The sequence below is a fragment of the Sphaeramia orbicularis genome, chromosome 4 (genome assembly GCF_902148855.1).
Source record: "Sphaeramia orbicularis chromosome 4, fSphaOr1.1, whole genome shotgun sequence".
In the NCBI taxonomy this organism is placed as follows: Eukaryota; Metazoa; Chordata; class Actinopteri; order Kurtiformes; family Apogonidae; genus Sphaeramia; species Sphaeramia orbicularis.
This window is the reverse complement of record NC_043960.1, coordinates 48,904,310-48,930,217: the sequence shown is the minus strand read 5'-3', so window position 1 is coordinate 48,930,217 and position 25,908 is coordinate 48,904,310.

Below are 25,908 nucleotides of genomic sequence, written 5' to 3'. Positions count from 1 at the left end.
ATGATGAAAAATAAAATAGGTCAGGACTATCGTTTGGGTATAGAAGGTGGTTTTACTGGAACTAATCCTTGTTCACACAGTCTGTTCCAACAGCTCACTTTTCCTTCCATAGTGACAGGAGCAATCCCCTAAGCTCTACTTCTGACACTAAATCACATTTTAAAAATGGTCATAATTCTCAGCACAAATCTTCTATTTTGCAAAGCCTTGGTGTCAGTTTCATTCATGTAGTGCTGAATCATCTATCATCTCAGAGCACCTTTCATACTGAACAGGCCTACACCATACTCTTCATTGTAGCCTATTTATTCTAATAATCTTCAGTCTATGAGAAGTCCTACCGGCCCACTCTGGACTTGTGGGCACATGGCTGGTGTCTGCTGCTGATCTGCTTTCTGACTCTGAGGAGCTACAAGACAAAGTTTCCCAGTTATGTGGCGTCGCATCATACTATTATTTAAATTGCATAACGTTATGTTACACGCCACAATGCCACACAATTCATTGACTCGATGATTAACTAGCTTGAAAGGTGGTTTACCCGTTTCATCGCCCATTAGTTGTTTCCAACCGGGAGGTCATTTTGTGAAAAAGTTGCCGATTATGGCACATTTGGCTGCGTTTGCGTCCAGAGCTTTCCTCTTTCTAATTCTTGCCTATTCTGCATCACCCTTGCTCTTTCTATTATCCATGCTCAAACAGCAAACACAGCTGACCACCGACATAGCCAACAGAGCAGAGATCATATATGCTCCACAGCTACAGTATAGAGCTACTAACTGTATGCAAGGACATAGGTGCGTCTGCGTCTGCTTGCGAATAGAGGGAGTGGTGGCCCAGGAAAACCGTTTGCAGTTTACGTGATAAACCCAGTGCTATGAACCCCCCGCACAAAAAAAAAAAAAAAAAAAAAAAAAAAAAAAAAAAAAATTACATATAATATATTTATATATATATAATATAATAATATATTAAAGTGAACTCCAGCCCTTGCGGCCTAAATTTATACTGGCCCACCGGTCTACCCAATTAGCCAGTCCGGGCCTGTGTGGGACTTTGTTATGTTTTTTTCCAGACAGAACCCCTGTAAGCCTAACCCCTTTTTGACCTGTGGTGCTTATCTCAGGTGGAGCTTAATAACGGTAAAACTCAAACTGTCTGTGGCCATTTTTCAGAACTCTGCTCCTCCTTGCCCTGGTCTACTCTTTTTTCTGTCTCTCTCCCACTCTTCCTCCAGCCACCTTAAAGCTGCACACTGAGTTCTGGCATTTTTCAAACCGTCCCGTGGAGACGGAATGCTGCCCCACATTGCAGCCACACAGTGGGGGCTGAACTCTGGCCCTCCTTGCCTGTCTTCGGTGTGACTCGGGCTTCTACAAATGATTGCACTTGCTGTATTTATCGTATTTTAAATGTATTGTAATGGTATTTTGTGTGTTTCAATGGTATTTGAATTGTATTTATTCGTACTGTTTATTTATGCTTTGCACTGTAAAGAACTTTTTTACTGTGTCTGTGACAAGTGCTCTATCAATAAAATGTATTGACTATTTTACCTACTTACTGTCTGACTACCCCCCCCCCTTTCTCATTAGCCACGTTAAAGCTTCACACTGGGACTGAAAATCACATCCTCGGCCCAGTAAAGGTTAGGGCTGAGGCCAGGGCAGGGCCGGGGTTTGGGCTCCAGCTCGGGCTGAGTTCCAGGGTTCAGGTTAGGGCTGAGGCCAGGGTAAGGGTTAGGGCTCCGAGCTCGGCTCCGTTCCAGGGTTTGGGGTTAGGGCTCTGAGCTCAGGCTCCGTTCCAGGGTTTAGGGTTAGGGCTGAGGCCAGGGCCAGGGTTGGGGCTCCGGGCTCGGGCTTAGTTCCAGGGTTCAGGTTAAGGCTATGCTAGGGTCAGGGTTAGGTTTCTGAGCTCGGGCTCAGTTACAGGCTCCAGGCTCCGGGCTCCAGGCTCCGGGCACCAGGCTCGGGCTTTAGGCTCCAGGTTCCGGGCTCCGGGTTCCGGGCAACAGGCTCAACGCTCCAGGCTCAGCGTTCCTTGCTCCGGGCTCGGGGTCAGTTCCAGGCTCCAGGCTCCAGAATCCCAGGTTTTGGTCTGTTCCAAGCTACGAGCTCCAGGCTAAAGGCTCCAGTCTCCAGGATTGGGGTCAGTTAAAGGCTGGCTCCAGGCTCAAGACTCCAGGCTCCTGGCTCCAGGGTCATTTCCATGCTCCGGGCTCCAGGCTGTTGGCTCTAGGCTCCAGGCTCAAAACTCTGGGTTCGGGGTCAGTTCCAAGCTCTGGGCACCGGGCTGCAGGCTCCAGACTATAGAGCGCCCGGCGCTCCAGGCGCCGGGCTCCAGATTCCATGCTCTAAGTTCAGGACTCCTGGCTCCATGCTCCAAGCTCCGGGCTCCGGGCGGGCTCCGGGCTCCTTGCTCTTGGCTCCAGGCACAGGGTTAGTTCCAGGCTCCGGGTTCCAGGTTTCAGTCTCAGGGTCCGTTCCGGGCTTTGTACTCCATGCTCCATGCTAAAGGCTCGGGGTCAGTTCAAGGCTCTGGGTTCCAGCCTCCTACATCTAGGCTCCGCACTCAAGGCTCCGGGCTCCAGGCTCAAGGCACAGGGTCATTTCTTTGCTCCGGTCTCCAAGGTCCGGACGTGTGGTCAGTTCTAGGCTCAAGGATCCTGGTTCCGGGCTCCAGGCTCAATGTAAATTCCAGGCTCCGGGCTCAGTGCTCAGGGCTCCAGGCTCAAAGCTTCAAGTTCCATGCTCAAGGCTATATGCTCCAGGCTCCAGGTTCCAGGCTCCAGGTTCCAGGCTCCAGGCTCCAGGCTCCAGGCTCCAGGCTGAAGGCTCTAGGCTCCAGGCTCCGCGCTCAAGGCTCCAGACATGGGGTAGGTTCAAAGTTCTGGGATCCAGGCTTCAGGCTCAAGGCTCCGGGTTTTGGGTAAGTTCCAGGCTCCGGGTTCCATGCCCTGGGCTCAAGACTCCGGGCACGGGGTTTTTTCCAGTCTCTGGGCTCAAGACTTTTGGCGTTGGGTCTTCTTCCAGGCTCAAGGCAGCATGCTCCCGGCTCAAAGCTTCCGGCTCAAAGCTCATGGCTCCGGGTTCGGGATCAATTCCAGGCTCCGGGTTCCAGGCCCCAGGTTACAGGGTCAGGGTCAGTTCCAAGCTCGAAGCTCCGGGCTCAAGGCTCTGCAATCAAGGATCCAGGCTCTGGGCTTAGGGTCAGCTCCGGGCTCCGGGCTCCGGGCTCCGGGCTCCAGGCTCCGGGCTCCATTCTTGGGTTCAGTTCTAGTCTCAAGGTTCCTTGCTGGGGACTCCGTTCTCCAGGCTACTGGCTCCAGATTCCAGGCTCGGGATCAGTTTCAGGCTCCGGGCTTTGGGATCCAGGCTCCGCGCTACAGGCTCCGCGCTACAGGCTCTTGGTTCAAGGCACAGGGCCCGGGCTTGGGGTCAGTTCCGTGGGGCTCAAGGCTCAAGACTCTAGGCTCGGGGTCAGATTCAGGACGCGTATCGGGCTTCAGGCTCCAGGCTCCAGGCTTCAGGCTCCATGCCCCAAACACAAGGTCAAGGCTCCAGGTTCCTTGCAAAGAGTAATTTCCAGGCTTTGGGCTCTAGGCCCAAGGCTCGAGGCTCTAGACTCTCGCTCAAGGCTCAAGGCTCAGGGCTCAGTGTCAGTTCCAGGCTTTGGGCTCCAGGTTCCGGGCTCCCGGCACCATACTCCAAGCTCCAGGCTCCGGGCTTGGGGTCAGTTAAGGGCTCCAGGCTCAAGGCTCAAAGCTCCAGGCTCCATGCTCCATGCTCCGGGCTTGGAGTCAGTAAAGGGCTCCAGGCTCCAAGCTCCATGCTCCAGGCTCCATGCTTCAAGCTTTGGGATCCAGGCTAAAGACTCCATGCTCGGGGTCAGTTCAAGGCTTGAGTCTCCATTCTTCAGGCTCCGGGCTCAAGGCTCCGGGCTCAGTTTCTGTTCCAGTCTCCGGGCTCCCCGCTCAAGGCTCCAGGCTACGGGCTCGAGGCTCTGGGCATGGGGTCAGTTCCAATTTCCGGTCTCCAGGTTTAAGGCTCCACATTTCGGGCTCGGGGTCAGTTCAAGGCTAATGGCTCCATTTTCCACGCTTGTTGCTATGCGTTCCAGGCTTCAGGCTCCCGGCACCGGGCTAGAGGCTGAAGGCTCAAAGCTCAAGGCTCCAGGCTCGGGGTAAGTTCCTTGCTCCGGGCTCAAGCGTCCAAGCTCAAGGCTTTGGGTCAGTTCCAAGCCTCAAGGCTCCAGGCTCAGGGTAAGTTCCTTGCTCCGGGCTCAAGCGTCCAAGCTCGAGGCTTGGGGTCAGTTCCAGGCTCCAGGCTCCTTGCTCCATGCTAAAGGTTGCATGGTTAAGGCTCCAGGCTCCAGGCTCCAGGCTCAGGGTCAGTTCCAGGCTCAAGGCTCCAGGCTCTTCTCTCCAGGCTTCACTCTCCAGGCTACGGGCTTTGGGCTCCAGACTCACGGCTACAGGCTCCAGGCTCAAGGCACAAGGCTCCAGGGTCTTGGTCAGTTGCACGCTCCATGCTCAAGGCTACCGGCTCCAGACTCCAGGCTCGGAATCAGTTTCAGGCTCCGGGCTAAAGGATCCCGGCTCCACGCTCCAGGCTCTGGTTTCAGGCACAGGGCTGTGGGCTTGGGGTCAGTTCCATGTTCCGGGCTACAGGCTAAAGCCTCTTGGCTCGGGGTCAGTTTCAGGCATCGCACATTGGGCTCCAGGCTCCAGGCTCCGTGCCCCTAATACCAGGTCAAGGCTCCAGGTCCTTGCTCAGGGTAATTTCCAGTCAGTGGGCTCTGGGCTCCAGGCTCTAGGCTTCAGGCTCAGTGTCAGTTCCAGGCTTTGGGCTCCAGATTCCGGGCTCCAGGCTCCAAGCTCCAGGCTCCATCCTCCGTGGTTGGGGTCAGTTAAGGGCTCCAGGCTCCAAGCTCAAGGCTCCATGCTCCATGCTCCATGCTCCATGGGGTCAGTTAAGGGCTCCAGGCTCAAGGCTACAGGCTCAAGGCTCCAGACTCTAGGCTCCGGGCTCCGGGCTCCGGGCTCCGGGCTCCGGGCTCCACGCTCCTCGCTCCATTCTCCGATTTCAAGAATCCGAGCTAGGGTTAAATTCCCAGCTTCGGGCTCAGGGCTCAAGTGTCCAGGCTTCAGATTCTGGGCTCCCTTCTAAAGGCTAATGGCTCTGCGCTCAAGGCTCCGGGCTACAGGCTTCGGGCTTTGGGGCAGTTCCATTCTCCGGGAACAAGGCTTCAGGCTCCAGGCTCCAGGCTTCAGGCTTCAGGCTCGGGGTCAGTTCCAGGCTCCGGGCTATAGGCTCTTGGCTCAAGGCTCCAGGCTCCAGGTTCCGTGTTCCTTCCTCCGGGATCAAGGCTTTGGGCTCGGAGTATGCTCATGGCTCCAGGCTACTGGTTTAAGGTTCTATATTTTGGGCCAAGTTCCAGGTTCTATGCTCCAGGTTCGTGACTACGCGTTCCAGGCAAATGGCACCTGGCTCAAGGCTCAAGGCGCCGATCTCCAGGCTCCAGCCTCGGGTCAGTTCCATGCTCCAGGCTCAAGACTCCAGGCTCAAGTCTCATGGTCAGTTCATGGCTCCAGTCACCAGGCTCTAGACTCCATGCTTAAGGCTCCATGCTTCATGCTCTGGGCTCCAGGCTATAGGCTCTAGGGTAAGGGTCAGTTCCTGGCTCCGGGCTCCATGCTTCAGGCTCTGGGCTCAAGGCTCCGTGCTCAGTGTCAGTTCAAGGCTCCGTGATCCCCCCTCAAGGCAACAGGGTCTGAGCTCCAGGCTCTTGGCATGGGGTGAGTTCCAAAATCTGGTCTCCAGGTTTTAGGCTCCACTTTTCGGGCTCGAGGTCAGTTCCAGGCTACAAGCTCCATAGTCCAGGTTCGTTGCTACGTGTTCAAGGCTCTCAGCACCAGGCCAGGCTGAAGGCTCCAATCTAAAGGCTCCAGGCTCAGGGTAAGTTCCATGCTCAAGGGGAAAAGGCTCGAGGTCAGTTAAAGGCTCTGGGCTCCATGCCCAAGGGTCAAAGCTCCAGGCTTTAGGCTCAAGGCTCCAGGCTCAAGGCAATTGGCATGGGGTCAGTTCCAAGTTCCGGTCTCCAGGTTTTAGGCTCCACATTTCGGGCTCGGGGTCAGTTCAAGGCTAATGGCTCCATTTGCCAGACTCCTTTCTATGCGTTGCAGGCTCAAGGCTCCCGGCACCAGGTTCAAGGCTGAAGGCTCAAAGCTCAATGCCCAAGGTTCCAGGCTTGGGTTAAGTTCCTTGCTAAGGGCTCAAGGCTCCAAGCATAAGGCTTGGGGTCAGTTCCACGCTCTACGCTCCACGCTCCAGGCTCCATGCTCCAGGCTCCATGCCATGCTCCATGCATGCTCCATGCTCCAGGCTCTAGGCTCCAGGCTCCATGCTCAAGACTGAAAGGTTCAGGCTCTTGGCTCCAGGCTCAAGGCTCCAGGCTCCAGAATCCAGGCTCCAGGCTCTGGGTCAGTTCCATGCTCAAGGCTCCAGGCTCTGCTTTCCAGGCTTCGCTCTACACACTCCGGACTTTGGGCTACAGGCTCACGGCTACAGGCTCCAGGCTCCAGGCTCAAGGCGCCAGGCTCCAGGCTCCAGGGTCTTGGTCAGTTGAAGGCCCCGCGCTCCAGGCTCCTGGTTCCAGGCACAGGGCTCCAGGCTTTGGGTCAGTTCCATGCTCCAGGCTCCAACCTAAAGCCTCTAGGTTCGGGGTCAGTTTCAGGTACTGCACATCGGGCCATGCTCCAGGTTCCGTTCCCCTAACACCATGTCAAGGCTCCAGGTTCCTTGCTCAGGGTAATTCCAGGCTCTGGGCTCCAGGCTCCAGGCTCAAGGCTCCAGGCTCCGCGTTCTTTCCTCCGGGATCCAGGCTTTGCACTCTGAGGTTTTTTTTGGCTCTGAACTCCAGGTTTTAGGCTCCATATTTTGGGCACAGTTCCAGGCTACAGGTTCTGTGCTCCAAGTTCATGACAACGCGTTCCAGGCTAATGGCACTGGCTCCAGGCTCAAGGCTCCGGTCTCCAGGCTCCAGTCTCGGGGTCAGTTCAATGCTCCGGGCTCACAACTTCAGGCTCAAGGCTCAGTGTCAGTTCATGGCTCCAGTCAGCAGGCCCTTGACTAAAGGCTCAAGGCTCCGTGCTTCATGCTCTGGGCTCCAGAGTATAGGTTCCAGGGTCGGGGTCAGTTCAAGGCTCCAGGCTCCATGCTCCAGGCTCTAGACTCCAGGCTCCATGCTCAAGACTGAAAGGTTCAGGCTTTTGGCTCCAGGCTCAAGGCTCCAGGCTCCAGAATCCAGGGTCCAGGCTCTAGGCTCTGGGTCAGTTCCATGCTCAAGGCTCCAGGCTCTGCTTTCCAGGCTTCGCTCCACAGACTCCGGACTTTGGACTACAGGCTCACGGCTACAGGCTCCAGGCTCCAGGCTCAAGGCGCCAGGCTTCAGGCTCCAGGGTCTTGGTCAGTTGAAGGCCCCGCGCTCCAGGCTCCTGGTTCCAGGCACAGGGCTCCGGGCTTTGGGTCAGTTCCATGCTCCAGGCTCCAGCCTCCAGCCTAAAGCCTCTAGGTTCGGGGTCAGTTTCAGGTACTGCACATCGGGCTCCATGCTCCAGGTTCTGTTCCCTAACACCAGGTCAAGGCTCCAGGTTCCTTGCTCAGGGTAATTTCCAGGCTCTGGGCTCTGGGCTCCAGGCTCAAGGCTCTAGGCTCCAGGTTCCAGGCTCAAAGCTCCAGGTTTCAGGCTCCAGGCTCCGCGTTCTTTCCTCCGGGATCCATGCTTTGGGCTCGGAGGTTTTTTTTGGCTCTGAGCTCCAGATTTTAGGCTCCATATTTGGGCACAGTTCCAGGCTACAAGTTCTATGCTCCAAGTTTGTGACAACGCGTTCCAGGCTAATGGCACCTGGCTCCAGGCTAAAGGCTCCAGTCTCCAGGCTCCAGTCTCGGGGTCAGTTCAATGCTCTGGGCTCACGACTTCAGGCTCAAGGCTCAGTGTCAGTTCATGGCTCCAGTCAGCAGGCTCTTGACTAAAGGCTCAAGGCTCTGTGCTTCATGCTCTGGGCTCCAGGCTGTAGGTTCCAGGGTCGGAGTCAGTTCCAGGCTCCGGGCTCCATGTTTCAGGCTTTGGCTTAAGGCTCCGGGCTCGTAAGTTCCATGATCCGTGCTACCCCTCAAGGCTCCAGGCTCTTGGCATGGGGTCTTTTCAATGATCTGGTCTCCAGGTTTAAGGCTCCACTTTTTAAGGCTCGAGGTCAGTTCCAGGCTATAGGCTCCACAGTCCAGGTTCATTGCTACGTTTTCCAGGCTCAAGGCTCCAAGCACAAGTCTCCAGGCTAAAGGCTCCAAGCTCAAGGCTCCAGGCTCCAGGCTCCAGGCTCCAGGCTCAAGGCTCAAGGCTCAAGGCTCCAGGCTCCGCGTTCTTTCCTCCGGGATCCAGGCTTTGGGCTCAGAGGTTTTTTTTGGCTCTGAACTCCAGGTTTTAGGCTCCATATTTTGGGCACAGTTCCAGGCTACAGGTTCTGTGCTCCAAGTTCATGACAACGCGTTCCAGGCTAATGGCACCTGGCTCCAGGCTCAAGGCTCCGGTCTCCAGGCTCCAGTCTCGGGGTCAGTTCAATGCTCCGGGCTCACGACTTCAGGTTCAAGGCTCAGTGTCAGTTCATGGCTCCAGTCAGCAGGCTCTTGACTAAAGGCTCAAGGCTCCGTGCTTCATGCTCTGGGCTCCAGAATATAGGTTCCAGGGTCGGGGTCAGTTCCAGGCTCCATGCTCCATGCTCCAGGCTCTAGGCTCCAGGCTCCATGCTCAAGACTGAAAGTTTCAGGCTTTTGGCTCCAGGCTCAAGGCTCCAGGCTCCAGAATCCAGGGTCCAGGCTCCAGGCTCTGGGTCAGTTCCATGCTCAAGGCTCGAGGCTCTGCTTTCCAGGCTTCGCTCCACAGACTCCGGACTTTGGGCTACAGGCTCACGGCTACAGGCTCCAGGCTCCAGGCTCAAGGCGCCAGGCTCCAGGCTCCAGGGTCTTGGTCAGTTGAAGGCCCCGCGCTCCAGGCTCCAGGTTCCAGGCACAGGGCTCCGGGCTTTGGGTCAGTTCCATGCTCCATGCTCCAGGCTCCAGCCTAAATCCTCTAGGTTCGGGGTCAGTTTCAGGTACTGCACATCGGGCTCCATGCTCCAGGTTCTGTTCCCGAACACCAGGTCAAGGCTCCAGGTTCCTTGCTCAGGGTAATTTCCAGGCTCTGGGCTCTGGGCTCCAGGCTCAAGGCTCTAGGCTCCAGGTTCCAGGCTCCAGGCTCAAAGCTCCAGGCTCCAGGCTCCGCGTTCTTTCCTCCGGGATCCAGGCTTTGGGCTCGGAGTTTTTTTTTTGGCTCTGAGCTCCAGATTTTAGGCTCCATATTTTGGGCACAGTTCCAGGCTACAGGTTCTATGCTCCAAGTTCGTGACAACGCGTTCAAGGCTAATGGCACCTGGCTCCAGGCTCAAGGCTCCGGTCTCCAGGCTCCAGCCTCGGGGTCATTTCAATGCTCCAGGCTCAAGACTTCAGGCTCAAGGCTCAGTGTCAGTTCACGGCTCCAGTTACCAGGCTCTTGACTCAAGGCTCCGTGCTTAATTCTCTTGGCTCCAGGCTATAGGTTCCGGGTCGGGGTCAGTTCCAGGCTCCGAGCTCCATTCTTCAGGCTCTTGGCTAAAGGCTCCGGGCTAAGTGTCAGTTCTAAGCTCCGTGCTACCCCCTCAAGGCTCCAGGCTCTTGGCATGGGGTCAGTTCAAAGATCTGGTCTCCAGGTTTTAGTCTCCACTTTTTAAGGCTCGAGGTCAGTTCAAGGCTATAGGCTCCACAGTCCAGGTTCGTTGCTACGTTTTCCAGGCTCAAGGCTCCAAGCACAAGACTCCAGGCTAAAGGCTCCAAGCTCAAGGTTCCAGGCTCAGGGTAAGTTCCATGCTCCAGGGTAACGGCTCCAAGCTCAAGGTTCGAGGTCAATTCCAGGCTCAAGTCAACGGGCTCTAGGTTTCGGACTCCAGGCTCAAGGCGCCATGCTTCAAGCTCTTGGCTCCAGGCTCCAGGCTCGGGGTCAGTTCCAGGCTCCGGGCTCCATGCTCCGGGGTCAGGGCTCAAGACTCCAGGATCCATGCCCCAGGCTCCGCTCTCCAGGCTCCATGCTTCAAGCTCTGGGAACCAGGCAAAAGGCTCTATGCTGGGGTCAGTTCCAGGCTCCATGCTTCAGGCGCCGGGCTACGAGGGCTGTTCAATAAGTTCTTGGCCTAACCCAGAAACACTGCTTGTTATAATACAGGATGTTACATTCTTTCGTGATGGGATAGTGATACTTGAACATCGATGGACCAAGTGCATTGCTGTAAATGGAGATAATGTTGATAAACAAAACATAAATCATAAGTCTGTGTTTTCTGTTCTGGGTGAGGCCATGAACTTATTGAACGGCCCTCGTAAGTGTCAGTTCCAGGCTCCGGGCTCCTCGCTCAAGGCTCCAGGCTCCGGGCTCCAGGCTCCAGGCTCTGGGCATAGGGTCAGTTCGATGTTCCAGTCTCAAGGTTTTTGGCTCCACATTTCAGGCTCGGGGTTAATTCCAGGCTAATGGCTCCATTTTCCAAAGTCGTTGCTACACGTTCCAGGCTCCAGGCTCCAGACTCCAGGGTCCCGACACGAGGTTTGTTCCAGGCTCCGGGCTCCTGGCTTTGAGCTTGGGGTCTCTTCTAGACTCTAGGCTCCATGCTCATGGCTCCAGGCTCCAAGCTCCAGGCTCAAGGCTCCAGGTTCAAAGCTCCAGGCTCTTGGCTTGGGATCAGCTCAGGGCTCCGGTCACCAGGACCCAGGTTTCGGGTTCAGGGTTTGTTCCATGTTTGGCCTGTGAGCTCCAGACTCCAGGCTCCGGGCATTGGGTCAGGTCCAAGTTCCGGTCTCCACGCCCTGGGCTCCAGGCTCTGGGAACAGGGTCATTTCACGCTCCGGGCTCCAGAATCCAGGCTCCGGACTCAGACACAGTTCCAGGCTACGGGCTTCAGGCTCAAGACTCCAGGCTTCAGGCTCCAGGCTCAAGGCTCCAGGCTCAAGGCTCCAGAATCAAGGCTCCAGGCTCCGGGCTCCAGGCTCCAGGTCAGTTCCAGTCTCCGGGCTTCAGGTTCCTGGCTCAAGATTCTGTGCTCGGGGTCAGTTCCAGTCTCCAAGCTCAAGGCTTTGGGTCAGTTCCATGCTCTAGGCTCCAGACTCCATGCTCAAGACTGCATGGTTCAGGCTCTTGGCTCCAGGCTCAGTGCTCCAGTCTCCAGGCGCCAGGCTCCAGGGTCTTTGTCAGTTGAAGGCTCCGTTCTCCAGGCTACGGCTGTGGGCTCCAGGCTCACGGCTCCAGGGTCAAGGCGCCAGGCTCCAGGGTCTTTGTCAGTTGAAGGCTCCGTTCTCCAGGCTACTGGCTCAAGACTGCAGGCTCGGAATCAGTTTCAGGCTCCGGGCTAAAGGATCTAGGCTCCGTGCCCCAGGCTCCTGGTTCCAGGCACAGGGCTCTGGGCTAGGGTCAGTTCCATGCTCAAGTCTCAAGGCTAAAGGCTCTAGGCTCGGGGTCAGTTTCAGGTACTGCAAATCGAGCTCCAGGCTCCAGGCTCCATGCCCCTAACACCAGGTAAAGGCTCCAGGTTCCTTGTTCAGGGTAAGTTCCAAGCTTTGGGAATCTTGGCTCCAGGCTCCAGGCTCCAGGCTCACTGTCAGTTCCACGCTTTTAGGTTCGAGGTTCCGGGCTCCAGGGTCCAACCTCCAGGCTCCATGCTCCATGCTCCAGGCTTGGTGTCAGTTAAGGGCTTCAGGCTCCAGGCTCCAGGATCCATGCTCCGGGCCTGGGGTCAGTAAAGGGCTCAGTTTTCCGGGGTCAGTTTGTGGCTCTCGGCTCCAGTTTGCAGGCTCCAGGTTCCATGCTCCTGGGTCCAGGGTCCAGGCTCCAGGCTCCAGGCTGCAGTCTCCAGTCTCCAGGCTCCAGGCTCCGCATTCTTTCCTCCGGGATCCAGGCTTTGGGCTCCGAGTTTTTTGTTGCTCTGGGCTCAGGTTTTAGGCTCCATATTTTTGGCACAGTTCCATGCTACAGGTTCTATGCTCCAAGTTCGTGACTACGCGTTCCAGGCTAATGGCACCTGGCTCCAGGCTCAAGGCTCTGGTCTCCAGGCTCCGGCCTCGGGGTCAGTTCAATGCTCCGGGCTCAAGACTTCAGGCTCAAGGCAGTGTAAGTTCATGGCTCCAGTCACCAGGCTCTTGACTCAAGGCTCAAGGCTCAGTGCTTCATTCTCTTGGCTAGGCTATAGGTTCCAGGGTCGGGGTAAGTTCCAGGCTCCGGCTCCATTCTTCAGGCTTTTGGCTAAAGGCTCCGGGCTCAGTGTCAGTTCCAGGCTCCGTGCTACCCCCTCAAGGCTCCAGGGTCTTGGCATGGGGTCAGTTCCAAGATCTGGTCTCCAGGTTTTAGGCTCCATTTTTAGGCTCGAGTTCAGTTCAAGGCTATAGGCTCCACAGTCCAGGTTCGTTGCTATGTTTTCCAGGCTCAAGGCTCCAAGCACAAGGCTGCAGGCTCATGGTTCTGGGCTCCAGGATCAAGGCTCCAGGTTACAGGCTCCAGGCTCCAGGCTCCAGGCTCATGGCTCCAGGCTCTGGGTTCCAGGCTCCAGGCTCCAGGCTCCAGGCTCCAGGCTCCATGCCCCTAAAACCAGATCAAGCCTCCAGGTTCCTTGCTAAGGGTAATTTCCAGGCTGTGGGTTCTTGGCTCCAGGTTCCAGGCTTACTGTCAGTTCCAGGCTGTGGGCTCTTGGTTCCGGGCTCCAGGCTCCAAGCTCCAGGCTCCATGCTCCAGGCTCCAGGCTCCAGGTTCCAGGCTCCCGGCTCCAGGCTCACTGTCAGTTCCAGGCTTTGAGCTCCAGGTTCTGGGCTCCAGGCTCCAACCTCCAGGCTCCATGCTCCATGCTCCAAGGCTTGGGGCCAGTTAAGGGCTCCAGGCTCCAAGCTCCAGGATCCATGCTCCGGGCCTGGTGTCAGTAAAGGGCTGAGTTTTCCGGGGTCAGTTTTAGGCTCTGGGCTCAAGGCTCTGGGATCAGGGTCAGTTCTTTTCTCCGTGCTCCAGATTGAAGGCTCCAGGTTTCATTCTCCAGGCTCCAGGTTCCACGCTCAAGGCTCCAGGCTCCAGGCTCCAGGCTCCAGGCTCCAGGAGCAAGACTGCATGGTTCAGGCTCTTGGCTCCAGGCTTCAGAATCCAGGCTAAAGGCTCGGGGTCAGTTCCATGCTCAAGGCTCAAAGCTTCTTTCCAGGCTTCGCTCTACAGGATCCGGGCTGTGGGCTCCAGGCTCACGGCTCACGGCTCCAGGCTCCAGGGTCTTGGTCAGTTGAGGGCTCCGTTCTCTAGGCTACTGGCTCAAGACTCAAGGCTCGGAATCAGTTTCAGGCTCCGGGCTAAAGAATCAAGGCTCCGCGCTCCAGGCTCCTGGTTCCAGGCACAGGGCTCCAGGCGAGGGGTCAGTTCCATGTTCCAGTCTCCATGCTTCAGGCTCTGGGCATGGGGTCAGTTCCAAGTTCCGGTCTCCAGGTTTTAGGTTCCATATTTCGGGCTCGGGGTTTGTTCCAGGCTAATAGCTCCATTTTCCAGTCTCATTGCTACACGTTCCAGGCTCCAGGCTCCCGGCACGAGGTTTTTTCCAGGCTCTGGGCTCCTGGCTTTTTTCTTGGTGTCTTCTCCAGGCACTAGGCTCCATGCTCATGGCTTCATGCTCCAGGCTCCAGGCTCCAGGCTCCAGGCTCCAGGCTCAAGGCTCCAAGCTCCAGGCTCAAGGCTCCAGGCTCCAGGCTCAAGACTCCAGGCTCCAGGCTCCAGGCTCGAGTTAAGTTCCAGTCTCCAGGCTGCAGGGTCCAAGCTCAAGGTTCCGTGCTTGGGGTCAGTTCCAGTCTCCGGGTTCAAGGCTCCATGCACAGGGTCATTTCCAGGCTCCTGGCTCAAGACTCCAGGCCCAAGGCTCTGGACTCGGGGTTAGTACAAGGCTTTGGGCTCACAGTTCCAGACTCACGGCTCCATGCTCCGGACTCCAGGCTCCAAGCTCAAGGTTCTTTGCTCGGGGTCAGTTCCAGGCTCCGCGCTCCATGCTCCATGTTCAGGGCTCCGGAATCAGGGTCATTTTTTTGCTCTTGGCACCAAGGTCCGGACTTTAGGTCAGTTCCAGGCTCTATGTTCCAGGCTCTATGTTCCAGGCTCCAAGCTAACGGCCCATGCTATGGGCTCAAGGCTTTGGGTAAGTTTCAGGGTTCGGGCTCCTGGCTCAGGGATCAAGGCTAAATGTTCACTGTCAGTTCAAGACTCTGGGTTCTTTTCTCCGGGCATGGGGTCACTTCGAGTATCTTGGTTCCGGGCTCCTGTCTTTAAGGTCTGGGCTCTAGATTCTGTGCACAAGGCTTCAGGCTCACGGCTCAAGTCTCCAGGCTCAAGGCTCCATGCTCCAGGCTCCAGGGTCTTGGTCAGTTGCAGACTCCGTTATACAGGCTACCAGCTCAAGACTCTAGGCTCAGGATCAGTTCCAGGCTCCGGGCTAAAGGACCCAGGCTCCGGGCTAAAGGATCCAGGCTCCGCGCTCAGGGCTCCTGGTTCCAGGCACAGGGCTCCAGGCTTGGGGTCAGTTCCATGCTTCAGTCTCAAGGCTCGGGGTCAGTTTCAGGTACTGCATATCAAGCTCCAGGCTCCAGGCTCCAGGCTCCAGGCTCCGTGCCCCTAACACCAGGTCAAGGCTCCAGGTTCCTTGCTCAGGGTAATTTCCAGGCTTTGGGCTCTTGGCTCGAGGATCCAGGCTCCACGCTCACTATCAGTTCCAGGCTTTGGGCTCGTGGTTCCGGGCTTCGGGCTCCAGGCTCCAGGCTCTAGGCTCCAGGCTCAAGACTGAATGGTTCAGGCTCTTGGCTCCAGGCTCAAGGCTCCAGGCTCATGGATCCAGGCTCCAGGCTCCAGGCTCCAGAATCCAGGCTCCAGTCTCGGGGTCAGTTCCATGCTCAAGGCTCCAGGGTCTTAATTCCAGGCTTTGCTCTACAGGCTCCGGGCTGCGGGCTCCAAGCTCACGGCTAAAGACTCCAGGCTCAAGGCGCCATGCTCCAGGGTCTTGGTCAGTTGAAGGCTCCGTGCTCCAGGCTATTGGCTCCAGACTCCAGGCTCGGAATTAGTTTCAGGCTCCGGGCTAAAGGATCCAGGCTCCGTGCTCCAGGCTCCTGGTTCAAGGCACAGGGCTCCGGGCTTTGGGTCAGTTTCATGCTCCAGGCTCCAGGCTAAAGCCTCTAGGTTTGGGGTCAGTTTCAGGTACTGCACATTGGGCTCCATGCTCCAGGTTCCGTTCCCCTAACACAAGGTCAAGGCTTCAGGTTCCATGCTCAGGGTAATTTTCAGGCTCTGGGTTCTGGGCTCCAGGCTCAAGGCTCCAGGCTCACTGTCAGTTCCAGGCTTTGGGCTCAAGTTTCCGGGTACCAGGCTCCAACCTCCAGGCTAATGCTCCATGCTCCAGGCTTGGGGTCAGTTAAGGGCTCCAGGCTCCAAGCTCCAGGATCCATGCTCCGGGCCTGGGGTCAGTAAACGGCTCAGTTTTCCGGGGTCAGTTTTAGGCTCTGGGCTCAAGGCTCTGGGATCAGGGTCAGTTCTTTTCTCCGTGCTCCAGATTGAAGGCTCCAGGTTTCATTCTCCAGGCTCCAGGTTCCACGCTCAAGGCTCCAGGCTCCAGGCTCCAGGCTCCAGGCTCCAGGCTCTAGGAGCAAGACTGCATGGTTCAGGCTCTTGGCTCCAGGCTTCAGAATCCAGGCTAAAGGCTCGGGGTCAGTTCCATGCTCAAGGCTCAAAGCTCTTCTTTCCAGGCTTCGCTCTACAGGATCCGGGCTGTGGGCTCCAGGCTCACGGCTCACGGCTCAGGCTCAGGCTCCAGGCTCCAGGGTCTTGGTCAGTTGAGGGCTCCGTTCTCTAGGCTACTGGCTCAAGACTCAAGGCTCGGAATCAGTTTCAGGCTCCGGGCTAAAGAATCAAGGCTCCGCGCTCCAGGCTCCTGGTTCCAGGCACAGGGCTCCAGGCGAGGGGTCAGTTCCATGTTCCAGTCTCCATGCTTCAGGCTCTGGGCATGGGGTCAGTTCCAAGTTCCGGTCTCCAGGTTTAGGTTCCATATTTCGGGCTCGGGTTTGTTCCAGGCTAATAGCTCCATTTTCCAGTCTCATTGCTACACGTTCCAGGCTCCAGGCTCCCGGCACGAGGTTTTTTCCAGGCTCTGGGCTCCTGGCTTTTTTCTTGGTGTCTTCTTCCAGGCACTAGGCTCCATGCTCATGGCTTCATGCTCCAGGCTCCAGGCTCCAGGCTCCAGGCTCAAGGCTCCAAGCTCCAGGCTCCAGGCTCCAGGCTCAAGACTCCAGGCTCCAGGCTCCAGGCTCGAGTTAAGTTCCAGTCTCCAGGCTGCAGGGTCCAAGCTCAAGGTTCCGTGCTTGGGGTCAGTTCCAGTCTCCGGGTTCAAGGCTCCATGCACAGGTCATTTCCAGGCTCCTGGCTCAAGACTCCAGGCCCAAGGCTCTGGACTCGGGGTCAGTACAAGGCTTTGGGCTCACAGTTCCAGACTCACGGCTCCATGCTCCGGACTCCAGGCTCCAAGCTCAAGGTTCTTTGCTCGGGGTCAGTTCCAGGCTCCGCGCTCCATGCTCCATGTTCAGGGCTCCGGAATCAGGGTCATTTTTTTGCTCTTGGCACCAAGGTCCGGACTTTAGGTCAGTTCCAGGCTCTATGTTCCAGGCTCCAAGCTAACGGCTCCATGCTATGGGCTCAAGGCTTTGGGTAAGTTTCAGGGTTCGGGCTCCTGGCTCAGGGATCAAGGCTAAATGTTCACTGTCAGTTCAAGACTCTGGGTTCTTTTCTCCGGGCATGGGGTCACTTCGAGTATCTTGGTTCCGGGCTCCTGTCTTTAAGGTCGGGCTCTAGATTCTGTGCACAAGGCTTCAGGCTCACGGCTCAAGTCTCCAGGCTCAAGGCTCCATGCTCCAGGCTCCAGGGTCTTGGTCAGTTGCAGACTCCGTTATACAGGCTACCAGCTCAAGACTCTAGGCTCAGGATCAGTTCCAGGCTCCGGGCTAAAGGACCCAGGCTCCGGGCTAAAGGATCCAGGCTCCGCGCTCAGGGCTCCTGGTTCCAGGCACAGGGCTCCAGGCTTGGGGTCAGTTCCATGCTTCAGTCTCAAGGCTCGGGGTCAGTTTCAGGTACTGCATATCAAGCTCCAGGCTCCAGGCTCCAGGCTCCAGGCTCCAGGCTCCAGGCTCCAGGCTCCGTGCCCCTAACACCAGGTCAAGGCTCCAGGTTCCTTGCTCAGGGTAATTTCCAGGCTTTGGGCTCTTGGCTCGAGGATCCAGGCTCCACGCTCACTATCAGTTCCAGGCTTTGGGCTCGTGGTTCCGGGCTTCGGGCTCCAGGCTCCAGGCTCCAGGCTCCAGGCTCTAGGCTCCAGGCTCAAGACTGAATGGTTCAGGCTCTTGGCTCCAGGCTCAAGGCTCCAGGCTCATGGATCCAGGCTCCAGGCTCCAGAATCCAGGCTCCAGTCTCGGGGTCAGTTCCATGCTCAAGGCTCCAGGGTCTTAATTCCAGGCTTTGCTCTACAGGCTCCGGGCTGCGGGCTCCAAGCTCACGGCTAAAGACTCCAGGCTCAAGGCGCCATGCTCCAGGGTCTTGGTCAGTTGAAGGCTCCGTGCTCCAGGCTATTGGCTCCAGACTCCAGGCTCGGAATTAGTTTCAGGCTCCGGGCTAAAGGATCCAGGCTCCGTGCTCCAGGCTCCTGGTTCAAGGCACAGGGCTCCGGGCTTTGGGTCAGTTTCATGCTCCAGGCTCCAGGCTAAAGCCTCTAGGTTTGGGGTCAGTTTCAGGTACTGCACATTGGGCTCCATGCTCCAGGTTCCGTTCCCCTAACGCAAGGTCAAGGCTTCAGGTTCCATGCTCAGGGTAATTTTCAGGCTGGGTTCTGGGCTCCAGGCTCAAGGCTCCAGGCTCACTGTCAGTTCCAGCCTTTGGGCTCAAGTTTCGGGTACCAGGCTCCAACCTCCAGGCTAATGCTCCATGCTCCAGGCTTGGGGTCAGTTAAGGGCTCCAGGCTCCAAGCTCCAGGATCCATGCTCCGGGCCTGGGGTCAGTAAACGGCTCAGTTTTCCGGGGTCAGTTTTTGGCTCTGGGCTCAAGGCTCTTGGATCATGGTCAGTTTGTGTCTCTCGGCTGCAGTTTGCAGGCTCCAGGTTCCAGGCTCCAGGCTCCAGGCTCAGGGCTCCAGGCTCCGCGTTCTTTCCTCCGGGATCCAAGCTTTGGGCTTGGAGTTTTGTTGTGCTCTGGGCTCCAGGTTATAGGCTCCATATTTTTGGCACAGTTCAAGGCTACAGGTTCTACGTTCCAAGTTTGTGACTACGCGTTCCAGGCTAATGGCACCTGGCTCCAGGCTCAAGGCTCTGGTCTCCAGGCTCTAGCTTCGGGGTCAGTTCAATGCTCCTGTCTCAAGACTTCAGGCTCAAGGCTCAGTGTCAGTTCATGGCTCCAGTCACCAGGCTCTTGACTCAAGGCTCCATACTTCATGCTCTGGGCTCCAGGCTATAGGTTCCAGGGTTTGAGTCAGTTCCAGGCTCCAGGCTCCATTCTTCAGGCTCTTGGCTAAAGGCTCCGGGCTCAGTGTCAGTTCCAGGCTCCATGCTACCCCCTCAAGGCTCCAGGCTCTTGGCATGGGGTCAGTTCAAAGATCTGGTCTCCAGGTTTTAGGCTCCACTTTTTTAGGCTCGAGGTCAGTTCCAGGCTATTTCCACGCTCCAGGCTCAAGAATCCAGGCTCCGGACTCGGAGTCAGTTCCAGGCTACGGGCTTATGGCTCAAGACTCCAGGCTCTAGGCTCTAGGCTCCAGGCTCCAGGCTCCAGGCTCCAGGCTCCAGGCTCCAAGCTCCAGGCTCCAGGCTCCAGGCTCAAGCTCCAGGCTCCAGGCTCACGGCTCACGGCTCACGGCTCCAGGCTCCAGGCTCAAGGCTCGAGGTCAATTCCAGTCTACGGGCCTCAGGGTCCTGGCTCGGGGTCAGTTCCATGCTCAAGGCACAAGGCTCCAGGCTCCGTGCCCCTATCACCAGTTCAAGGTCCAGGTTAGTTTCCAGGTTGTGGGCTCTTGGCTCCAGGCTCCAGGCTCACTGTCAGTTCCAGGCTTTGGGCTCATTGTTCCGGGCTCCAGGCTCCAGGCTCCAGGCTCCAGGCTCCCGGCTCCAGGCTCCAGGCTCCAGGCTCCGCTTTCCATCCTCCGGGATCCAGGCTTTGGGCTCGGAGTTTGTTCGTGGCTCTGGGCTCAAGGTTTAAGGCTCCATATTTTTGGCACAGTTCAAGGCTACAAGTTCTATGCTCCAGGTTCGTGACTACGCGTTCCAGGCTAATGGTACCTAGCTCCAGGCTCAAGGCTCCAGTCTCCAGGCTCCAGCCTCGGGGTCAGTTCAGTGCTACGGGCTCAAGACTCAAGGCTCAGGGTCAGTTCATGGCTCCAGTCACCAGGCTCTTGAATCCAGGCTCAAGGCTCCATGCTTCATGCTCTTGGCTCCAGGCTATAGGTTCCAGGGTCAGGGTCAGTTCCAGGCTCTGGGCTTCATGCTTCAGGATTTTGGCTCAAGGCTCCGGGCTCAGTGTCAGTTCCAGGCTTCGTGCTACCCCTTCAAGACTCCAGGCTCTGTGATCCAGGCTCTTAGCATGGGGTCAGTTCCCAGATCTGGTCTCCAGGTTTTAGGCTCCAGTTTTCAGGCTTGGGGTCAGTTCCAGGCTACAGGCTCAAAGCACTAGGCTCCAGGCTAAAGACTCCAAGCTCAAGGCTCGGGGTCAGTTCCAGGCTCAGTCACTTGGCTCTCTGCTCAGGGCTTCAGGCTCAAGGCGCCATGCTTCAAGTTCTTTGCTCCAGGCTCTAGACTCGGGGTCAGTTCCAGGCTCCGGGCTCCATGCTTCAGGCTCCGGGCTAAAGGCTCCAGGCTCAAGGCTCCGGGCTCCAGGCTCCAGGCTAGGCTCCTGGGCTGGGCTGTCGGGCTTCGGGCTTCGGGCTTCGGGCTGCGGCTGCGGGCTCCAGGCTCAACACTAAAGGCTCCAGGCTCCAGGCATGGAGTCAGTTCCATGTTCCAGTCTCCCGGCTGACGGTGAAAAGCTTCTGGCTCGGGGTAAATTCCATGCTCCGAGCTCAAGGCTCCAAAGTCAAGGCTCTAGGTCAGTTGAAGGCTCAAGTCAATAGGCTCTAGGCTCCAGGCTCCAGGCACCAAGCTCCAAGCTCCATGTTCCAGGTACGGGGTCAGTTCCAGTCTACGGGCTCAAGGTTCTGTGTCGGGGTCTCGGCGGGCTCCAGGCTCCATGCACGGGCTCTAGGCTCCACACTCCTTGCTCTGCGCTCCAGGCTCCAGGCTTCAGGCTTCAGGCACCGTGTCTTTTCAAGGCTCCGGACTCTAGACTCAAATCTCCATGCTCACGGCTCAAGGCTCACGGCTCCATGCTCCGGGCTTAAGGCTCGTGGTCAGCTCCAAGCTCATGGCTCCCTGCACAGTGTAAGTTTAAGGATCTGGGCTCCGAGCTCCAGTCCTTAAGCCCGTGGCTCTAATCTCCGTGCTCCAGGCTCCGCCCTTCAGACTCAAGGCTCCAGGTAATTCGTAAGTTGCAGGCTCCATTCTCCAGGTTACCGGCAAAGGACTCCGTGCACGGGTTCAGTTCCAGGGGCTCCAGGCTCCTGGCTCCTGGCTCCTGGCTCCGGACTCCGGTATCCTTGCTCCGGGCTCTGGGCGGTCTCCCTTCTCCGGGCTCCGGGCTCCGGGCTCCGGGCTCCGGGCTCCGGGCTCCGGGCTCCGGGCTCCGGGCTCCGGGCTCCGGGCTCCGTTCTCCGGTCTCCGGTCTCCGGCCTCCAGTTTGGGGTCATTTCCAGGGTTACGGGCTCCAGGCTCTGATCTCGTGTTCAGTTCCAGGCTCAAGGCTCCAGGCTCCTAGCGCTGGGCTACAGGCTACAGGCTCACCACAATGCCCAGACCTCTCGGTTTTCCTTTTTTTCTGAGTAGAAGAGGCAAAAATGTCATTTTTGAGCGTTTCAGAAGAAGCTGTTTCAGAGAAGCTGTTTTTGTAACTTTAAGAAGAGAAAGTTTTTGTCTCAAGGAAAACGTTATGAACTGATAAGACTCAAACAAAAAGGCCATAAACCACTTTTTTCTGACTTATTTGTAATGTTTTCATGCTTTTCTGAGTAGAAGAGGTAAAAATGTCATTTTTGAGTGTTTCAGACGATTAAAAGCTGTTTTGGTCACTTTGAGACAAAGATGTTTTTTTTTCAAGCAGAACCTCATGATTTGAGAAGATTTTTAAGAAACAGGCATAAAACATTTTTTTTTACTTGCTTTGAGTGTTTTCATGCTTTTCTGAATAGAAGAGGCAAAAATGTCATTTTTGAGCATTTCAGACGAAAAGAAGCTGTTTTTGTCATGTTGAGACAAGGATGTGTTTTCTCAAACAACACTTCATGAAATGATAAGATTTGACAAAACAGCCATAAAACACATATTTCTGACATATTTACGGTCTTTTCTGACAAGACCTGAGAAGACTCTGACAAAATAGCCATAAAAAACTTTTTTTTTCACTTGTTTTTTCTGTTGTCATGCTTTTCTGACTATATGTAATAAAAACGTCATTTTTGAGCGTTTCATACAATGAGACGCTGTTTTTGTCACTTTAAGATAGAAAGTTTTTATCTCAAGGAAAACTTTATGAACTGATAAGACTCCAACATAAAGGCCATAAACGACTTATTTCTGACTTCTTTATAGTGTCTTCATGCTTTTCTGAGTAGAAGAGGTAAAAATGTTATTTTGAGCGTTTCACACAATAAGAAGCTGTTTTTAATCACTTTTCGACAAGGATGAAGCTGTTTTGGTCACTTTGAAACAAGGTTTTTTTTTTCAAGCAGAACTTCATGATTGGAAGAATTTTTAGACACAGCCTAAAACACTCATTTCTGACTCTTTTTTATTGTTGTTTCGCTTTCTGAGTAGAAGCAAAAATGTCATTTTTGTGAGCTTTTCAGACGATAAAGCTTTTATGTCACTTTGAGACAAGATGTTTTTTTGAACAACACTTCATGAAATGAAAAGACTTGACTAAAAGCCATAAAACACTATTTCTGACTTGTTTTCATGTTTTCTCTGAGTAGAAGAGGAAAAAAATTCATTGTAGAGCATTCACCTGATAAGAATCACTTTTTGTCACTTTGAGACAAGGATGTTTTTTCTCAAGCAAACATCAGCACCTGACAAGACTTTTAAAAAAGACAACCATAAACCACTTATTCTGACTGTCTTTTTTTGTTTTTTGCGTTTTTTCTATATGTTGAGTAGAAGAGGCAAAAACGTCATTTTGAGCGTTTCGCGTGATAAGAAGCTTTTTTGTCACTTTGAGACAAGACGTTTTCCCCAAGACCTGAGAAGACTTTGACAAAATAGCATAAAACACTTATTTTTGACTTGTTTTTTTGTGTTTTTCATGCTTTTCTACTAATTGGTAAAAATGTCATTTTTGAGCGTTTCACGCAAGCAGAAGCTGATTGGGTCACTTTTGAGACAAGAATGTTTTTTCTCGAGCAGAACGTAAAAGCTTCACACTTAGTTGTGGCATTTCTCAAACCGCCCTGTGGAGATGGAATGCTGCCTTACATTGCAACCACACTCTAGAGGAAGAACTCTGTCTATGGTCCTGATTCTTTGTCTTCTTTCTCTCTTGCTCTCTCTCTCCCTCTTTCCTCCAACCCCCTTAAAGCTGCACACTCGCATGCATGGGAGGAAGAGCACTGGGAAATGTCGCACTGACCCTTGTCAGGGTTTGACCGGGACGGCTGGTGGACGGTGTGGACCTCCTCTTTTTCCAGCCCGTGTGGGACATTGTTATTTTCCAGAGACAGAACACCGGTTAGGCTAACCTCTTTTTAAGCTCCGGTTTTTTCTCATCTGGAGCTGGATAACGATAAAACATGAACCATATGTTGAACTTTGTTATTTCTTTCCAGAGACAACCCCTGTAAGCCTTACACCTTTTTTTTTCTTTGTTAACCTCCGGGGCTTCTCCTCAACTTCAGCCCGAAACCTAACCTTTTTCCAGGTCTGAATCGTTTCCCCTCTCTCCCCCTCTCTCTCCATCCCCTTAAAGCTACTCATTGAGTTGTGGAACTTTCTCACAACCCCAAGTGGGAACGGAATGCTGCCCAACATCAGAGTCTCACACTCGGGAAGAACTCTCTCGCCCTTGTCCTGGTTCTTCTTTTCCCCTTCCCTCCCCCTTTTCTTCCATCCACCTTGAAGCTGCACACTGGCATGTGCTGAGGAGGAGGAATGCCAGGAAATGTCGCGCTGACCCGGGTCAGGATTAGGTCGGGAGGGCCGGCGGACCGTGTGGACTCTGTCTTTTTTCCGGGCTCCGGACTCCGGGCTCCGGGCTCGGGTTCCGGGCTCCGGGAAAAAGGCTCCACGCTTCAGGCTCAGCGTTCCTTGCTCCGGGCTCGGGGTCAGTTCCAGTCTCCGGGCTCAAGGCTCCAGGCTCCAGAATCCCAGGTTTGGGTTTTGGTCTTTTCCAGCTACGAGCTCCAGCTCAGGCTAAAGGCTCCAGACTCCAGGATTGGGGTCACTTCAAGGCTCCTGGCTCAAGGCTCCTGGCTCAAGGCTCAAGACTCCAGACTCCAGGCTTCAGGCTCCAGGGTCGGGGTCATTTCCATGCTCCAGGCTCCAGGCCGCAGGCTCCAGGCTCAAAGCTCTGGGTTCGGGGTCAGTTCTAAGATCTTGGCACCGGGCTGCAGGCTCCAGATTCAAGACTCCATGCACCACTGTCCGGGCGCCGGGCTCCAGGCTCCAGGCTCCAGGCTCCGGCTCCATGCTCCAAGCTCCGGGCTCCTGGCTCCATGCTCCAAGCTCCAGGCTCTTGGCTCTGGGCTCCAGGCACAGGGTTAGTTCCAGGCTCCGGGCTCCAGGTTTAAGTCTCAGGGTCAGTTCCAGGCTTCGTACTCCATGCTCCGTGCTCAATGTTCGGGTCAGTTCCAGGCTCTGGGTTCAAGCTTCCTACGTCTAGGCTCTAGGCACTCAAGGCTCCGGGCTCCAGGTTAAAGGCACAGGGTCATTTCTGGCTCCGGTCTCCAAGGTCCGGACATGTTCAGTTCTAGGCTCTGGGATCCAGGATCCTTTTTCCGGGCTCAGGGCTCCGGGCTCAATGTAAATTCCAGGCTCCAGGCTCAGGGCTCAGGGCTCAGGACTCCAGGCTCATAGCTTCAAGTTCCAGGCTCAAGGCTACGTGCTCCAGGCTCAAGGTTCCAGGTTCCAGCTCCAGGCTCTAGGCTCAAGGCTCCAGGCTCAAGGTTCTAAGCTCCAGGCTCCGCGCTCAAGGCTCCAGGCATGGGGTAAGTTCAAAGTTCTTGGATCCAGGCTTCAGGCTCCAGGCTCAGGGTTTGGGGTAAGTTCCAGGCTCCGGGTTCCACGCCCTGGGCTCAAGACTCCGGGCACAGGGTTTTTTCCAGTCTCTGGGCTCCAGACTTTGGGGCGTTGGGTCTCTTCCAGGCTCCAGGCACCATGCTCCCGGTCAAAGCTCATGGCTCCGGGTTCAGGATCAGTTCCAGGCTCCGGGTTCCAGGCCCCAGGTTCCGGGTCAGGGTCAGTTCCAAGCTCGAAGCTCCGGGCTCAAGGCTCTGCAATCAAGGATCCAGGCTCTGGGCTTGGGGTCAGCTCCAGGCTCCGGGCTCTAGGCTGTTGGCTCAGAGTCATCTTCCAGGATCCAGACTCCAGGCTCAAGGTTCCAGGCTCCAAGCTCCAGGCTCCGCGCTCCAGGCTATGGGCTCGTGATCAGTTCCAGGCTCTGGCCTCCAGGCTCCAGGATTTGGGTTTGGGGTCAGTTCCAGTCTCCTGGCTCCAGGCTCCGTGATCCAGGCTTCGGGCTTGGTGTCTTCTTCCAGGCTCCAGACTTCAGGCTCCAGTCTCGTGATCAGTTCGAGGCTCCGGGCTCTAGGCTCTAGGGTCCGGCATCAGTTCCAGGCTCCGGGCTCTAGGTTCCAGGTTCCAGGTTCCAGGTTCCAGGTTCCAGGCTCGAGCTCATCGATCCAGTATCCGGGCTCCAGATTCGCGGTCAGTTCCAGTCTCCAGTCTCCAGGCACCAGTCTCCGGTTCAGTTCAAAGCTCCAGGCTCCAAGTTCCAGACTCCAGGCTCAAGTCTCAAGGCTCAAGGCTCCAGGCTCCAGGCTCCAGGCTCCAGGGTCCGGGCGAGTAATTTCCAAGTTCCAGTCTCCCGGCTTTCAGGCACCAGGCTTCTGGCTCGGGGTAAGTTCCATGCTTTGGGTTCCACACCGAGGGCTCCAGGCTCACGGCACAGGGTGTTTTCCAGTCTCCGGGCTCCAGGCTTTGGGCTCGGGGTCTTCTTCTAGGCTCTAGGCTCAAGGCTCCAGGTTCAAGGCTCCGGGCTCAAGGCTCAAAGCTCCAGGCTCTGGGCTAAAGATCAGTTCCAGACTCCGGTCTCAAGCACCAAGGTTTCAGGTTCGGGGTGTATTCCATGCTCTGGCCTTCGGGCTCCAGGATCTAGGCTTCGGGCTTGGGGTAAGTTCCATTCTCGGGGATCCAAGCCCCTGGCTCCAGGCTCTGAGAACGGGGTGATTTCCACCTCCGGCCTCCAGAATCCAAGTTCAAGGCTCCGCACTCGGGTCAGTTCCAGGCTCCGGACTCCAGGCTCCAGGCTCACGGCTCAATTCTCACGGCTCAATGCTCAGAGGTCAAAGCTCCAGGCTCCAGGTTCGAAGTCAGTTCCAGTCTCGGGCTGCTGGGTCCTGGCTCAAGGTTTTGTGCTCGGGGTCAGTTCTAGCTCATGGCTCAAGGCTCCAGGCACAGGGTCATTTCCAGG